Raw genomic sequence first — 18,393 nt, forward strand, 5'->3', positions numbered from 1 at the left:
CAGTTGTCCGTGTTTTTCGAATGCCCAATGATTTACACATTTCCTGGAACACAGCTGATTCGAAATTCCTGCCTTGGTCAGAATGTAACTCCATTGGTACACCATACCTTGCAACCCAATTGTTTATAAACACTTCTGCTACTGTTTCCGCTTCTTGATTTGGGATTGGGTATACCTCTGGCCATTTGCTGAAATAATCCATAACTACCAGTACATATTTGTTTCCGCCGTTGCTAGTAGGAAATGGACCGGCGACATCCATAGCGATCCTTTCAAATGGCGCACCTGAGGTATATTGCTTCATCTGGCCATGAATTCGGGTTTTGGGCCCTTTCGCTCTGCTGCAAACCTAGCAGTTCGCAATCCACTCAGTGACCGACTGACGGCAACCAACCTAATAGAATCTCTGTTTAATCTTCTCGAGCATCTTCGTCATTCCAAGATGACCTCCGCTTGGACCATTATGCAGCTCACTGAGCACGTCAGGAATCCTCTTTCTGGGAACAACTATCAGTTTCTTTTTCCTTTGACCATCCTCACTCTCCCATACTCGATGCAAGCAACCGGATACAATTCTAAACTGTTCCACTGTGCCCAATATGACTTCGCAATGGGACTCTCTGCTGACATCTCCTCTCTGCTTGGTCTTTCGTTTCGTTCGAGCCCTTGCATAACATGTGAAAGATCTGTATCTTCTAGCTGACACTTTCTTAGTTGTTCCTTGTCCCATTCATCCGTACACGTTATAGTCATTAGCCCAACATCTATGTCTTCTTAGGCCTCGGCCTTTGAACAGTGCTTGCATTCCAAACTACATGGTCTTCGTGACATTGCATCGGCATTCCCATGGGTACTACCTTTTCGATGCTCAATGGAAAAGTCATAGCTTTGTAGTCACTCGATCCACCGTGCCAATTGTCCTTCCCGATTACGGAACTGCAGAAGCCATTTCAACGCTGCGTGATCTGTCCTGACACGGAATCGCTGGCCGTAGAGGTATTTGTGAAAATCTTTAATGCACTCTACCAATGCCAGCAGCTCTCTCCGCGTAACGAAGTAGTTACTCTCTGGTTTTCCAACCGAACGGCTGTAATATGCAACTACCTTCTCTTGTCCATCGACCAGTTGTGATAAAACGCCTCCTACAGCATATCCACTCTTGTTGTTGTTGTAGCAATGCTTCACCCCACCTAACAGCCGCGACCGATCACAAATTGTCATCAATATCCTCTAACGGGAGTCCAAGGAAACTTGCCGTTTCAACAGGGGTGGACCATAAAGAAAGGGGTAGTAGAGGCGTTGGTTCCACATTACAATTAAAGAGATGGTTGGTGTCATGTGGGGACACATTGCAAGCGGGGCATACATTTTGTATGTCGGGTTGATTCTGGATAGGTAAGAGTTTAACCTGTTACAGTATCCAGAGCGAAGTTGAGCAAGAGTGACACGCGTTTCCCTGGGGAGTATGCGTTCCTCTTCCACGAGTTTTGGACACTTTTCTTTAAGTACTGGATTCACCGGGCAATTCCCGACATAAAGGTCCGACCCCTGTATATGGAGTTCACCAAGGACCTGCTTGTGTTTTTTCGCTTCATACGGCTGGGTTCTCAGGTGCCGTATTTCCTCAAAATGCTTACGGAGAAGACTCGTTAAGCCCCTAGGCGGTGCTGGTTCATCAATCAGATGTCTGTGGGATGCTGAGGTTTCTGGGTATTCAACAGGAACTGTTTGGTCAGCATCTCATTTCTCTCCCTGATGAGGAGTATTCTCGCCTCATTATGCAGATGGTGTTCTGGGGACATAAGAAGACAGCCCGTGGCAATTCCGAGAGCAGTATTTTGGCAGGCCTGTAGCTTCATCCAGTGGGTAATTTTTAGGCTTGGCGACCATATGGGTGACGCGTAGCACGTAATCGGCTGGTTAATTGCTTTGTATGTAGTCATGAGCGTTTATTTATCTTTTCCCCACGTACTGCCAGCGAGGGATTTGAGGATTTTGTTACGGCTCTGAATTCTCGGAACAATTGCGGCTGCGTGCTCACCAAAATGTAGATCGTGATCAAACGTCACACCCAAGATTTTGGGGTGTAGGACAGTCGGTAGCGTAGTGCCATCGACGTGGATGTTCAAAATGGTCGACATTTGGGACGTCCATGTTGTAAATAAGGTCGCGGAAGATTTTGTCGATGATAATGCCAGTTTTCGCGAGGCGAAAAAACTGGAGACATCAGGGAGGTAGCCGTTTATTTTATTGCATAGCTCATCGATCTTGGGGCCTGGGCCTGTGGCCATTATTGTGCAGTCATCGGCGTAGGAAACGATTGTGACTCCTTCCGGTGGTGAAGGTAGCTTAGATATGTAGAAATTAAACAAAAGTGGGGATATGACACCACCATGTGGCACCTCTTGTTTAATTCTCCTTGGTTTTGATGTTTCGTTTCTAAATTGCACCGATGCCTGCCGACCACCCAGATAATTCGCGGTCCACCTTTTAAGACATGGGGGAAGGGTAGACCCTTCCAGGTCTTGCAGTAACGAGCCATGGTTGACCGTATCAAAAGCTTTTGATAGGTCTAGCGCTACGAGTACTGTTCCATGGTGGGGGTATTGATTTAAACCGCAATTTATCTGGGTGCTAATGGCATTTAGCGCGGTGGTAGTGCTATGGAGTTTTCTGAAGCCATGCTGATGAGAGGCTAGCTGAAAATTTGCTTGGAAATAAGGGAGCAAAATGGGTTCAAGCGTGTTTGCTACTGGCGATAGGAGAGATATCGGACGATACGACTCTCCTATGTTAGCTGGTTTCCCAGGCTTTAGTAGCGGGACCACCTTGGCCATTTTCCATTTCTCGGGTATGACAAAGTTGGAAAGAGACAGATTGAAGACATCCGCTAAATATTTGAAACCCTCTTTCCCTAGGCTTTTAAGCATCGGCATGGCTATGCCGTCTGGGCCCACTGCTTTGGATGGCTTAGCGCGACCAATGGCGGTGATGGTGATTGGTGACGCGCTGAATTTGTGTTTATGTGCGTGTCTATTGGCTCTCCGTCTATCTTTGTCGACCGTAGGATGCATTAGATATTGTCGGCAGAAAGCGCCCGCGCATTTTTTCACATCCGACAGCACTTTGTCGCCAAAGGCGATGGAAACTTTGTCTTTGTGCTTAGTCGGATTCGATAGGGACTTTACGGTGGACTAAAGTTTACCCACACCAGTAGAGAGGTTACAACCTCTTAGGTGCTCCTCCCATTTCGCACGCTTGTGTTCGTCCACAAGCAATCTGATGCGTTGGTTTATATCCCTTATTTGGGGGTCGCCTGGATCAAGCTGTCTTATAAGGTCACGTTCTCTCGCTAAGTTTGCGGCCTCCACTGGGACGTGGAGCCGGATTTCGGGAATTCTCCCGGCGGGAATGAAACGTGCCGAGGCGGATTCAATGACCTTACGGAAGGCACTCTCTCCTTGGCAGGCATCAGTCGGGATAGGGAGGGCAGCAAAGCGGTTGTCTGTAAACGATTTATATTCTTCCCACTTGCCTTTTTTGAAGTTTATGAAAGTGCGTTTTTCGGTGACGATGAAGTCGGCGGTACGCTCGAGCGAAATAAGTATAGGCAGGTGGTCAGATGCCAATGTTACCATCGGCTGCCAGTTGACGCAGTTTACAAGTTCTGCGCTCACGATTCAGATATTTGGCGAACTGTGACAGCTTCCTACCATACGTGTGGGGGCATCTCCGTTTATTGTGCAGAACGTCGTTTCTTCTATTTGATCCGCCAACATCTCACCCCTACTGTCTGCCCGCAAGTTTGAGTGCCATAGATCGTGATGGGTATTGAAATCGCCTAAGATAATGCGATTGTTGCCAGTGAGTAAGGCTCTCCTGTGGACATTATACCCAGATCAGGTCTACAATGCAGATCTTGGTCTGAGTTTAGTCTCTTGAATCGCAGCAATGCGGATGTTGTGCCGCTTCATGAAATCGACCATCTCCGTAATCTTCCCAGTTAGTCCATTACAGTTTAACTGCAGAATTCTGAAGTGCATAAGGGGAGACGCCGCCACTCTGGGGGTAAGTGACGGGTGACTACGCCTGGGTTGTGGAAGGCCACGACGCAATTGCTGTTGTGGCCCTGGGACTGGGCGTCCTTGGGCAAGCATTGGGGTACGCGGATGATTTGGGTTTGCGACCTGGCAACATGGCTCGATGAAACCCGTCGGGGGGTTGCCGTCGCGGAGACCAGAACATCTAGGAAAGTGGCACCACCCAAGGCAGGAGCTGCATTGGGCGGATGTCGCAAACCTATATATTCTGTGCAGGCAAACGGTGCAAACGGAGGTAGGGACTAAGAGTCTGTTTCCCTGACCTACACGATTGCTGACGGAAAAGAGGGGGGGGGGGGGAGAAGAAGGGGGCAGGGGCTGATGCTCAGCATTGCTACCGACTCTATTACGAAGGTAGTAGTTATGAGTGGTAGCAGCTGTTTGAGTTGTTGGCGCCGTGGGGCGCGAGCAGCAGCGGGTACTTGTTGTGGCTTGCTGAGCAGCGGGGCTGCTGGAAGGTAGTGGTGGGCGCCTAGGCGTAGAATACGGGACGCCCTTGTGCGTGAACAGCAAGGAGCCACAAAAGATTTATGAAAGTTACGTGGGCGTCGGGTTTTGGGATCAAGCCCAGAACAACCTGTCCGATGCAACCATCCCTTACACGAGACACACTGAACAGAATAAGACCGTCCCAAAAAGATTATTTTCCAGCAGATGCAGCAAAACCATTTCTCAGGACCGGGGTCAGGAGACGGACCCGGATTGGATTCGATGCCTTCCCGGAGAAAGACAATGTGGAGCAGTCCTGCTGCAAGGAGCTGCTGGGAGGATGACAATTTGTGGGAGGGACACGACAAATTAAATGGGGTCACAGTGAAATGACAGTCCTTGGTCGGGAAAAATCCCGAGTCGCTCCGGTACATAGAACCGACTGCCTTGGGAAGCATCTGTATCTAGAATAAATGTTGCTCCTTGAATCGGATATGCTAACATTGGGGCAGTGCACAACCCCTCCTTCAATGTTTGGAAAGGCACTTCTTGCTCCTTCTTCCATTCAAAAGCTTTATTTTTTCTTGTAAGCTCATGGAGGCTTTGGGCTACGCTGGAAAAATTTGGTACAAATCGGCGGTAATATGTGCACAGCCCAAGGAAACTTCTCAACTCATGTAGGTTCTGTGGTCTTGGCCAGTCCTTTACAGCCTCTACCTTTTCGTTTGCAGTGCAGATGCCCTCTGTCGTTACCTTGTGAACAAAAATAATTTACTTCCTTTTTAAACAGCGCACACTTTTTGGGACTTAACTTCAGACCAGCGCCAGCTATTCTCTTGAAAACTTCCTCCAAGTTCTTAAGATGTTCATCAAAGTTCTTGCCCAATACGATGATGTCGTCCAGGTACACCAAGCATGTTTTCCAATGTAGGCCTTTCGGTACCTGGTCCATGAGTCTCTCAAAAGTAGCTGGTGCATTACAAAGTCCAAAAGCCATCACTGTAAATTGCCAAAGACCATCACCGAGATTGAAGGCTATTTTTCTTTATCTTCCTCCTTCAACTTAACTTGCCAGTAGCCGCTTTTCAAGTCCAATGTGGAAAACCATTTCGTACCAGATAGCCAGTCCAGAGTGTCGTCAAATCTTGGCAATGGGTAGCTATCCTTTTTCGTAACGTCATTCAACTTCCGGTAGTCCACGCAAAACCTCATTTTTCCATCCTTCTTCTTTACAAGTACTACCGGTGAGCTCCATGGACTAGCTGATGGTTCGATGACGCCGCTGTTGCTCATTTCTTGTACGATTTGACTCACAACTTCCCGTTTCGCCAGTGGAACACTACGAGGAGCTTGACGTATCGGCCTCGCGTCTCCAGTGTCAATTTGATGTTTCACAACATTGGTGCGGCTTGGTTTCGAACCATTCTGGTCAAATATGTTCGCGTAATTTAGGAGTAGTTGTTTTGCCTTACTCTGATAGGCTTCCTCTAGCCCCTGCGTCCATGCCGTGATGTCATTTGAAAGATCAATATTACTAGATGAAACGTGTTCCTGGAGCTGTTCACAGTTAATAACTACTTCAGCCTCTTGGCATCTTCCCAAAATAGCTCCTTTGGTCAAATTGAATGCTGACTTGCACTCATTGAGTACTCTTGCCGGAATACGTCCATCTTGTTTTGTCATAGCCAGGGTTTTTCCTACAAGTATGTTCAGTGCTGATTTGTTTGCTGCTTCGACAACCCACATTTTTTTTGTCCCACAACCTCCATCAACCTTTGCCCAGATGACTGCTTTGGATTTTGGTGGTATTTGCGCAATTGCGGGAGCCAGCTGTCGCCCCTTGCGGCTGACTGGATTTAGTTTAACGATTGAGTGGTCTTGGAGATTTGCTCATTTCCTTCTGCTCTGCGTTTACGACCACCCACATTGTTGGAACTGTTAGGGTTGGTGTTGCAATAACGCTTAATATGCTACGGCTTTCCACACTTAAAGCATTTGACTGCATCATTATTCTTCTGCTGTGTACCCTTCAATGCTTCCAAAATTGCGTCTACCCAGTCTGGCCTTTCCACTTCCACGCGATGACCTTTGTACGCTGGCTTACTCAAAAGTGAGGCTGTTTCCTGAGTCAGTGCATGCGATACCGTTTCAGCAAATGTTAGTTTTGGATTCACATATGTAGCCCGCTTCGTTTCCACATCTCGTATGCCATTTATGAAGCTCTGGATTTTTACCCTTTCAGTGTATTCCACGGGTGCGTCCGCATTTGCCAAATGAGCCAACCTTTCAACATCCGAAGCAAACTCTTGCAAAGTCTCATTAGCTTTTTGGTAATGGTTTTGCAATTCTATTTGAAATATCTGTTTCCTGTGTTCGATTCCATATCGCCGTTCTACAGCAGCCATTAATGCGTCATAACTGTTCCGTTCGTACTCTGGAATAGTCTGTAAGATTTCGGCAGCTGGTCCTTTCAGTGCTACGAAGAGTGCAGCAACTTTATCTTCCTCATTCCAGTTGCTCACTGCCGCGGTCTTGTCAAATTGTAGCTTAAAGACCTGGAAAGGAACAGAACCGTCAAAGGATGGTATTTTTACCTTTGGATTACTCGTTGAAACTGTTGGACGATTTATTTGTAACTGCTCGATACGTCCTCTCAAAGCATCCACCTCGGCCTCGATTTTTTCTTGAAACTGTAAAATTTTTGTATCTTCCGCCTCCAACTTTGAGGTAATACGTCCTTCTTGCTCTTCCAGTTGAGCAGAGATTTGCGATGATATCTGTGCTGAAATTTGCGCCGACATTTCGGATATACGGGTTTCTTGTGCTTCAATCTTCGATATTATTTCAGATGACATTTCTGCAATACGTGTCTCCTGTGTTTACATCTTGGATGCCATATATGTCTTCTGTAATTCCAGTTGAGATGACATGTTGGTGGATATTTGTGTTGACATCGGACATTTGTGCCGATATTGCAGCCAATATCATGTTCAGGTCTGTGTTCGCCATTGTCTGCGGTGTTTCTTCCATTTTTGTTGTTTCCTCGCCATCAAGATGAAAGTCATACTCTTCCACGTCAATTGCTTCTAATTCCATTGCCTGTCGTAGTCGTTCCTGAAGTTCTAGTTTAATGCCGGTTGTATTCAATCTACGGTTCTCCAAATCCTTCTTCAGTTTCTGGATCTTCAATTCACTTAACTTTGGCATGTCCAAGTTGTATTCGAAGTCTTCGGAATTTATTCAACAATTCCTCTTCTGAAAGCAGAAGCAGAAAGGCGTGAGTGCGAGGAGCTTGAGCTGCTAGCCACCAGGTATAACGCCCGAAAATTCTACCAAAAAATATGGCGACAGACGGAAGGTTTTAAGACCGGGGCAAACTCCTGTAGGAATGAAAACGGCAACCTTGTAACTGATGTCCAGAGAGTGCTTAGATTATGGAGGGAACACTTCTCTGCTCTCCTAAATGGAGGCAGCAATTCACCGCGCAGAGATGAAGAACCCGATCCGGCAATCGATGATGATGGAATATATGTCCCCCCGCCCGATTATGACGAAGTTAGAATAGCAATAACCAGATTGAAAAACAACAAGGCCGTGGGCGCTGATGGATTGCCTGCGGAGCTATTCAAGATCGGCGGCGAGGAGTTGGTAAGGCGCATGCAGCAGCTTCTTAGCAAAATATGGGCAGACGAAAGCATGCCCGACGGTTGGAATCTAAGTGTTCTTTGCCCAGTCCACAAGAAGGGGGATACTGCAAAATGCACCAACTATCGTGGAATCAGCCTTCTTAATATCGCATATAAGGTCCTTTCAAGTGTATTGTGCGAAAGATTGAAGCCCACCGTGAACCGGCTGATTGGACCTTATCAGTGCGGCTTCAGATCTGGTAAATCTACCATCGACCAGAGTTGCACAATGCGCCAAATCTTGGAAAAAACCCGTGAAAAGAGAATCGACACACATCACCTCTTCGTCGACTTTAAAGCCGCCTTCGACAGCACGAAAAGGAGCTGCCTATATGCCGCTATGTCTGAATTTGGTTTCCCCGCAAAACTTATACGGCTGTGCAAAATGACGTTGAGTAACACCATCAGCTCAGTCAGAATTGGGAAGGACCTCTCCGAGCCGTTCGAAACTAAACGAGGTTTCAGACAGGGTGACCCCCTATCGTGCGATTTCTTTAATTTGATGCTGGAGAAAATTATACTAGCTGCAGAACTTAACCGCACTGGAACAATATACTATAAAAGCGTGCAATTACTGGCATATGCTGATGACATTGATATCATCGGCCTAAACACCCGCGCTGTTAGTTCTGCTTACTCCAAGCTGGAAAAAGAAGCGGTAAAGATGGGTTTGATGGTGATTGAGGACAAAACGAAGTACCTGCTGTCATCGAGCAAAGAGTCAGCGCATATGCGCCTTGGCAACCACGCTACTGTTGGCAGCCATAATTTTGAAATAGTAAAAGACTTCGTTTATTTGGGAACCAGCATCAACACTAGCAACAACATCAGCACTGAAATCCAGCGAAGAATCAATCTTGCCAATAAATGCTACTTTGGACTAGGTAGGCAATTGAAAAGTAAAGTCCTCTCTCGGCGAACGAAAATCATACTCTACAAGTCACTTATCGTACCCGTCCTGCTATATGGGGCAGAAGCATGGACCATGACAACAGCAGATGAAGCGGCTTTGGGAGTGTTCGAGAGAAAAGTTCTTCGAAAGATTTATGGACCTCTACGCGTTGGCTATGGCGAGTACCGAAGAAGATTTAATGATGAGCTGTACGAGCTATACGCAGACATCAACATAGTCCAGCGAATTAAAACGCAGCGGCTGCGCTGGCTAGGCCATGTTATGCGAATGAAAGATGATGCTCCGGCCAAGAAAGTGTTTCTATCGGAACCCGCCTATGGAAGCAGAGGTAGATGGCGGCCCCCACTCCGTTGGAAGGACCAGGTGGAAAACGATTTAAACTCCCTTGGTGTAACCAATTGGCGCCGGTTGGCGGAGCGACTGGCGCGCCTTGTTGGACGGCCATAACCGTTTAGACGGTTAAGCGCCAATTAAGTAAGTAAGTAAGTAAGTAAGCTTGATAGCTTAAATGAAACTAATTCTCGCCTCTACTTTTATCCCCTTTTTATACTGTCTGATTTCCTCGTTGCATATTTCTAGGCTTTTCTAATTCCAGAACTTACTAGTTAGTTATACATTTCTCAGCTACAACTACAGATGTATAATTTTTATAGCTTCTCTCATACCCCATGCGCTTGAATGTGTGAGCGACACTTCCACAGATATAATTGCATAGCTTTAGGAGGTAGGTGTAGACAAAATGTTTAAATTATTGATGTGCATTCACGTCACTGCTTAGCATCGGCATATAGATGGGAGTACCCCTTAGTGTTGCTAACATTCGTAACAATATGTTCAAAATCTGTATACAATTTTCCCCAACATTTGTGTTGCGTTACTTATCTTTTGCACTATACCCGTCACTGTATCTAGTACAGAACGTTCCTTCAGCATCCTTTCAAGAATCAAAAACTTTCGTAGATCGTGTTCATCTCAAGAGCGAGTTTCAGGACTTGCCACGTTTTGTGTTGAATCCGTTTTGGCAAGACAGTTAAATATTGATATTATTATAAAAAATTTTGCAGCGAAAAAAGGAATAAAAGCCACTCTTTCATATCCGAACCTTCTATATTGAATAATTGAAATTTATAATCATCATTAAATTTATCAGAAATGTATTAAAATGTTACCAAATAACTAGAAAAAGATAATTTGATACAATATGTGGCTGCTAAAAGAGAATTTTATTTCTACGTTACGATAAAATAGTATACATAGTAAATATTCTGTGTTAATTTTATTTTCAGCTCTTAGTCCAAAAATCATTTAGTTGATGCGGCAAAAATTTATTTTTATATAATCCATCAATAATGATTCATGCCTGAGACGTCATTAAAAATTAATCAAATGTAATATTTGATTTTTTATAGGGGGTTCGTAAATTCTTTAGTCCCGGGCCCGGATTTCCTCTCTACGGCCCTGTGTAAAACTCACTGGATGACGGCTACTATGTTCAAACAGAAAAATAAATTGAGGCAATATCTATTTAATTAGCTGTGTTTTTTTTACTTCTATATACGTTTACGCTTAAACTTTATATGGACTGCTAAGCGACAAAACTTTAAAAATCTGAAATTGCTGCGCATAAAATTTGGGTGCATACAACTCAATTTAGCTTACACAATAGCCGTGTTTTTTTTACACGCGTATACGTTTCGTTTGCGCGTGAAAAAAAAACGCCTATCCTCGCTTAGATAATGCTTAGGAGCCCATCTAGCGGCAGTGGTTAAATAACTAACATACCAGCACAGGGTGTACCGAAAAGCGGAGACACAACCCTCTGATGGCCGTAGGGTATAACATATAGCTGAATCAGTTGCGATGAATTTTGGACACTTATAGAATACATAGAATTAGTGTAGAGGGTGAAACAAAAACACATTTTTCAGTTACATCTGAGTATAATGCGTATTGAAATTTAGTAGAACAAATTTTATGCGCAGCAATTTCAGAGGTGTATTGAAAGTTTGTCGCTTAGCAGTCCATACAAAGTTGAAGCGTAAACGTATATAGAACTAAAAAAAACACAGCTAATAGTAATTTGATAGATGGTTGGCTCATCTCTACAGCAACAACATACCTTTGTTCAGACTGTCAAAATGTGTGTGTTGGTATTAGGCGAATGGAATGGAATGAAAACATAAAACTTTGAAATATTTGTGTGTCGTAAGAAAATGTGTTCGATGCTTTGGTTTCATTTTGAGTTTGACATCTTCTTTTGACAATCCCTACTCCAGTGAAATGAAAAAAATAAAATCAGCTGATGAGATGAGCCACCCATATAGTTGAGCCGTACTGCTTGAGCGTAACTGTCGTTTAAGGCAAGGTGCACAGGAGGCTACGCGTCATAGACGCTGCAGGCGAAATTTGTACGCTTTGATGCCGAACCCATATATTTGAATTGAGAGCTGCATACGAGGCGTCAGCTGCATGAAAGCGACAAAGCATGAACTTTTCGTGTAGCTAAGCGTAAAGCAATCTTGGTCGCTGAGAGTACGTACGCTTGAAAAAAAGGAAGAACAAGATATTTGTTAACATTTTTTTGTATGCATATTTGTGTAATTAGTTAAAAAATTTTACTTTAGTTAATAAAAGTGCGTAAAAGTTATATTACCAAAGCGAAATAGAGTATTAAACACCACAACAGCTTAGTTAGACATTGTTGAAGCGTTTAAAAGGCCAAAAAGTGTTGGAAACTAGAAATCACCATTTTCTCTAGTCCGCGGTGGTTTAAAATTGCCTTTCATAATTTACAAGGCGCGGGGATGCAAACAACGTTTAATACCTATTTTCCTTTGGTTTCGGGGACGGATATAGCTGAAGAAATTTAATTTTTTATTTTTTTCAATAATTGTTTGCTTTTTGTAGAGACGCTCGCATATATGTAATACTTCTATATTGCTACAAAAGGCTACCCTGCAAAATTGTTGGATTACGTGTTCCATTTTCTTCATGTTGGAGTACTCTAACAATACTCCTTTGCAATGCGTTTGCGGACCACCATCAGCCGATCATTGCTCGTTTTTTAACGACCGTGATCACGACACGATGACGATCGAAAAGAATTGCCAAAAGTAAAATATTGCATACAAATAACTGATAATAAAATTTTACTATGGCAACTCTGATAAAATGCAACCGCGCACTGGTTTTATGTATACATACTGTAGTATAGAGAAATATTAGTTTCTTTATTCACGCAAATGCTAAATAACATAAGAATATTCGTAGTAAAAAATATAAAAGTTGTATTGCCCCTCTTCATTTACTTTCATTTTAAATAAAATTCACTCCGATAATTCTTTTCGACACAATTCCTCTTTAGTACTTTGGCATATGATCCTCTGTGGGTGCTCCATGGAATACTACAGTGAAAGTACTCTCACGTATGTACTCTATGGAATACTCACAAACAAAGCGAGAGTGGGATCACCTACTCCTCTCCTAGGACATCGCAATATTAATTGGAGCACATTTTTTGTATGAATACACATTAGTTTTGGAATACTCCTATACTCCCAAAGGAGTATTCCTTACATTATTTATGGAGTACTCGCGTTTTTTGGAGGGTAGGTACATTCCCAAACATCAGAGTGCCGATATATTGCTGTTTAAACGTTTTTGTTTTTGTATTCAATAATCGAATGTACCTAAATTTAAATTTTTTCTTGTCACACTTATGCTGCTACAATCACAAAAATTTTATAGGCTGTCTTTTTTTGATTTCGAATTCAAAACACATTGCGAGCATTTTCTTTTAGCAATATAGGAGTATTACATATATGGACGCTCGAAAGTAGCTTCGTGTGCAGATCTTGAGGCGTAGAGAAATTGTAGCTATATGAAATATCTTGTACGCGTCTATGACGCGTAGCCTCGTGTGCACCTTGCCTAAATCTACTCAATAAATACATTTTACAAGGTTGCATTTGCAGTTTCAAACAATTTATTACACAATTTTTTTTAATAGGCAATTTATTATTACAATTTATTATATGATTTATACCGTTTAAATTGCCATTTTGGTGTGTGTTTGTACATGGTATTATGCATTATGAGTAGATTGCACGTATATTTATGGAGAACGGTAAATTAATCGACACTGGCGCCATCTGATATGGAAAAGTAGCCAACCCAAATTTGCTTTGGCTAAGGGTGTTGGCAGATTTTGCAAGTAAAATTATCTTTTCCACTTGTCGGTAACTTTTCTTACATTTTTCGCAAATAAAAACTGCAAATTAATACGACACAAAAGCAAGCATTTTTGTTGTATAGGGAGAATTTTTATAACAATGCTTCGCGAAATTTTGTATGTGAATGAGCAAGGCGAAATAAACTTCAATTGCGAAGTCTGCATTTCCTTCATGTTTACAAACGAAACGTCTTAGTTGATTGTGGCGATGTTATTGGAATGCATAAGCTTGTGTTAAACGCATCTGTATGAAACTGTCATTGTGCCGCGGCTTTAAAAGATCTGTGTAACGCAACCCAATGCATTCCAGTCATTGTAAACATTAGCTATCATCCGGTGGCAAAATCCTGAGCCAGATAAATAATTTTGCATGTAAATGCAACAACAACGGTTTGAGCCAGATAAATCCAGATAGAAGTCTGGTTAATTTGTGAGCCAGATAATTTGTTAGTTACTTCTTTTTAGGTTGGCAACGCGGCCTTTAATATACCTACTTTTTCAAAAATAGATGTCGCTGCTTAGCTTTTCGCCGTATAAGTTAAATGAAAAACAGCAGCGACATCTGCCTATATAGCAGCGATATCGGCCTTAAATATACCTACTTTTCCAAAATAGATGTCGCTGCTTAGTTTTTCGCCGTATTAGTTAAATGAAAAACAGCAGCGACATCTGCCTATCACATTTCACGTGTGCGAAATTTTCACGACATCTGCTTCTCAAGTCTCTGAATGATCCAGAGCATTGCCGCGCGAATTGAGCGTGAGCCGGAGCTGTAAAGCTCACTGAAAGACGGCAATTGTGAATGATAACTAAGTGTGATATCTTCTGCATAGACGTCAAAATTCCAAAGTGATTGGATCACCTGATTTGTATTTGACTATCATATTGAACATCCTGTCAGGCATTTGAAAGATAAGATATCACACTTAGTTATCATTCACAATGATTGTAAATCTTACCAAGTAGCGCAACTAACAGCTGATCGGTGAAAATTCGCACATTCACACGCACAGTTCTCGACTCAGTTTCAAAAAAAAGCTTTAGATTATTTAGCTCAAATTTTAAGAGATAATCTTTACGAATTTATGTATATAGAATATATAAGGCGTTTTTTGTTATTAAAATAATATTTTTATTTATATTAAAGCTTTTATCATTTTGTTTTTAACTTTGAAAAAACTCCGAACACCATTCCTTCATTATATGCCATTCGACTGCCTATTTCATTGTGAATGATGACTAAGTGTGATATCTTCTGCATAAACGTCAAAATTCCAAAGTGATTGGATCACCTGATTTGTATTTGACTATCGTTGTCTCATTCTGTCTCTCTTTCTATCACCCGCTAAAGATAGGCGCCGCCATATTGAACAGCCTGTCAAAACGCTGAAAAGTTGGCAGTTCTTGGTCACCGACCCTCCTATGAGGGAAAACGGCGTAGATGCCAGTCCTAAACAGCTCCGCCTCATAGTCGGGCGCTATGGAGATCGCCTAAGCCCTCACACCAACGACGAGGTGCCTACCCTAGTGAGGGAGAGATTGGGGAGATAGCTGTTTATTTTATTACAAAGCTCATCAATGTAGGAAACAATTGCATAGGTGTAGAAGCAATAGTGATATGTAGAAGTTAGACAGAAATTTGATGAATATGAGTTTTTTTTAAGTTATTGCAAAAAAAAGCGTTGAGGATTTTTAATATCTTACAAGGTACCTTCGAACATGTTTCTAAGAATGAAGAATGAGACCTATTCAAACTTCGCTATACTTAAACATACAATACTTTACCCCATTTTAACACAACTATCATTTTTTGATTTTATTAAATTTTATAAAATGTTTCTTCCTCTACAGTTCCATTTCCGTATTGGATGGTAAATATGGCTTTCGCATTTTCTCCATCAATAACTGTGACAAGGTGGAAGAAATCTATGCGCGTAAATCGCAACATATTGTCTTGGTCGAGCGTTTCTTCAATAGCTCAATAGTGGTGATGGTGACAGCAGAGAAACCCAACTGTTTACAAATGTTACACTTCAAAAAGAATAAAAATATCTGCGTCTACGGCTCAAATACCCACAGTATATGAATGAATCGAACGCACCCAATTGTCTGCCTAACGGATAGTATACATATCCATCGACGAACTGGGTCTGAATACTGAAACAGTACACATATTCAAAACCGATTAGAAGGCTGTGATGGTGGTATAGGGTGAGTTGTTGAATAACATAAGAAAACCACTTTAACCCATCTATATACATATTTGCATTACAGCTAAAGATTTACAAACAGCAAAAATTGCTGGCGCCAAGCAATTGGAAAAGGCAGTGAAGCATTCATCACACTGTACGGATGGTGCAAAGTTAGAAACTGCTGTTGCAACTGCTGCCAGCGACACAACGGTCATCTCTACTTCGCCGAGTAGCGGCTCGTCCGACTATCTATCGAGGACAGTATAATCATACCTTTTGCCAACACAGGTTAGCGATGTGCTTGCACAGGAAAATATTTCAATTGGAAAACAAAAACCAATTAAGAGCGTTTATTATTAAAGGACTTACTTTTCTTTATATCAACTGTATTAATTTAAGTTGCAATTTCATGTGCATATATTATAAGGGATGTCGTGATACGATTGCTGTCGGAATTAGATTTGAAACCAATCAATACTCCTGCTAAGGGTTGCAGAATTATTGCTTGAATGATTAGATTTAGAACAATAATAAGTCTGACTCAATTACTAGTCGTTCATTTTTAAGTTCACGAATTACGACAGCAATCTGATTCCACGACACCTTTGAATATTCTTGATCTGAAAAAAAAGTAAACCTAATCTGAATTTCTACTAAGCTTTAAGTTGTAGATTATTCAAATAATTGGAGTTTTTTCTAAAGCTTAAAATTATTTTCTGTTCGCTTGGAAAAGATTTCAATCGGAAAACGAAAACCAATTAAGCGAGTTTATGTTATTATTAAAGTACTTACTTCTTTCTTATATGAACTGTATTAATTTAAGTTACAATTTCATGTACATATATAATAAAGTATGTCGTGGTACGATTGCTGTTGGAATTAGATTTGAAACCAATCAATACTTCCGCTAAGGGTTGCAGAATTATTGCTGGAATAATTAGATTTAGAACAATAATAAGTGTGACTCAATTACTAGTCCTACATTTTTAAATTCATATTTTACTTTACTTTATTACTTTCACATTCAATTACGACAGCAATCGGATTCCACGACACCTTTGAATATTCTTGATCTGAAAAAAAAAGAGTAAATCTAATCTGAATTTCTAATTTCTAAAAGTAGATTTAAATTGATTCAAATAATTAGAGTTTTTCTAAGGCTTAAAATTATTTTCTGTTCGCTTGGAAAAGATTTCAATTGGAAAACGAAAACCAATTAAGCCAGTTTATTTATTATTAAAATACTTACTTTTCTTTATATCAACTGTATTAATTTAAGTTGCAATTTCATGTACATATGTATATTATAAGGTATTTCGTGATCCGATTGCTGTCGGAATTAGACTTGGAACCAATCAATACTCCTGCTAAGGGTTGCAGAAATATTGCTTGAATGATTTGATTTAGAACAATAATAAGTGTGACTCAATTACTAGTCCTCCATTTTTAAGTTCATATTTTACTTTACTTGATTACTTTCAAATTCAATTACGACAGGAATCGAATTCCAGACACATTTTAATATTCTTGATCTGAAAAAATAGTAAATCTAATCTAAATTTCTACTTAACTTTAAGTTGTAGACTTAAATTGATTCGAATAATAAAATTTTTTATTCGAAACCATGGAAACAACCCAAATTTTACATGAGTATATAACACTTCTGAATTGTCCAAATATAAAGTTAACTGCTGCAGCAATATAGTTCAAAGCAATTTGCTCCAGGTAAAGTAAATGGGCAGGAAAAATTCAAGTTACATGGCGGTTATATAAATGGTAAAACCGCAGTAAGCTTTATTGTCAAAAGACTGGAAAATGTCGAGTGAAATGACCGAAGAAATGACCGCCATTTGACGAGCATTGTGACGTGTGTGAGCAGAATATGCTATGCTCATATCTTATAAGTGGGAGCGGAATGCACGATCACATTAATAGGAACGAAACGGAAAATTTCGTCACAAAAGTGCATCGCCCCATGCAAAAATGAATATGAATATAACCGCTGCAGAAAGTCACAATGACCGTAAAAGGACTAGTCAAATGACGTGGAGCGTGGGTATATACCCTGCAAAAATCGTGTGACCAAAAACGCACACAGCCTCACAAATTTTTGACAGGGGTGACGATTTGGAATGAAAAATTCTCCAAATGAAATAGCATGTTAACAAATTTAGCTTTGCCACAATGTATCGTGCTCTCTCGCACCTACTATATTCATAGGTATTGTGAAATATGTAATTTTTGTGTGGAAACAAATTTTCAGCGAGTCCGCCATTTTCCGCGAATTGAGCTGCAGGCCTGTGCTAATTTAATTAAATTAAAACAATAAGCAACAACAACAACCGAACAATAACTTTATAGCTGGTCAATATGGTGAAACAGCTAAGCCGCCGCCTCAAGCCAATGCGCCAACTTCCATGGATTCGCCATCGCCTCCAGCAACGACACCGCCAGGGAAAGCTGTACCTGGTGGTACCAATCAGATGACTATAAATAGGGCAAATATACCTGGCTTGCCTCATACTTTGTGTTTAATAAAATTTGTTATTTTTCTAGACTGGTCAACCACCAGTTTCAGCTACACCACCAACATCAAGTGCAGGCGGTGTTGCAGCTCCATACCAGCACACAGGTGAATAGCAAATGCGACCGCAATCGTGTCCAATGCCACGAAAGTCTGGTCTAATGCAGTCACAATCCGGTCAAATGCCACCTCAACACCATATACATCAGCCATTTGGTGGCCATGAGAAACATGGTCCTCCAGGTATGCCGCCCGCATCAACTGGACCAGGTGGGGCAATGACACCACATCCAGTTGTACAAAGGTATATACCACAAC

This window comes from Eurosta solidaginis, chromosome 3, assembly GCF_040869045.1.
Source record: "Eurosta solidaginis isolate ZX-2024a chromosome 3, ASM4086904v1, whole genome shotgun sequence".
In the NCBI taxonomy this organism is placed as follows: Eukaryota; Metazoa; Arthropoda; class Insecta; order Diptera; family Tephritidae; genus Eurosta; species Eurosta solidaginis.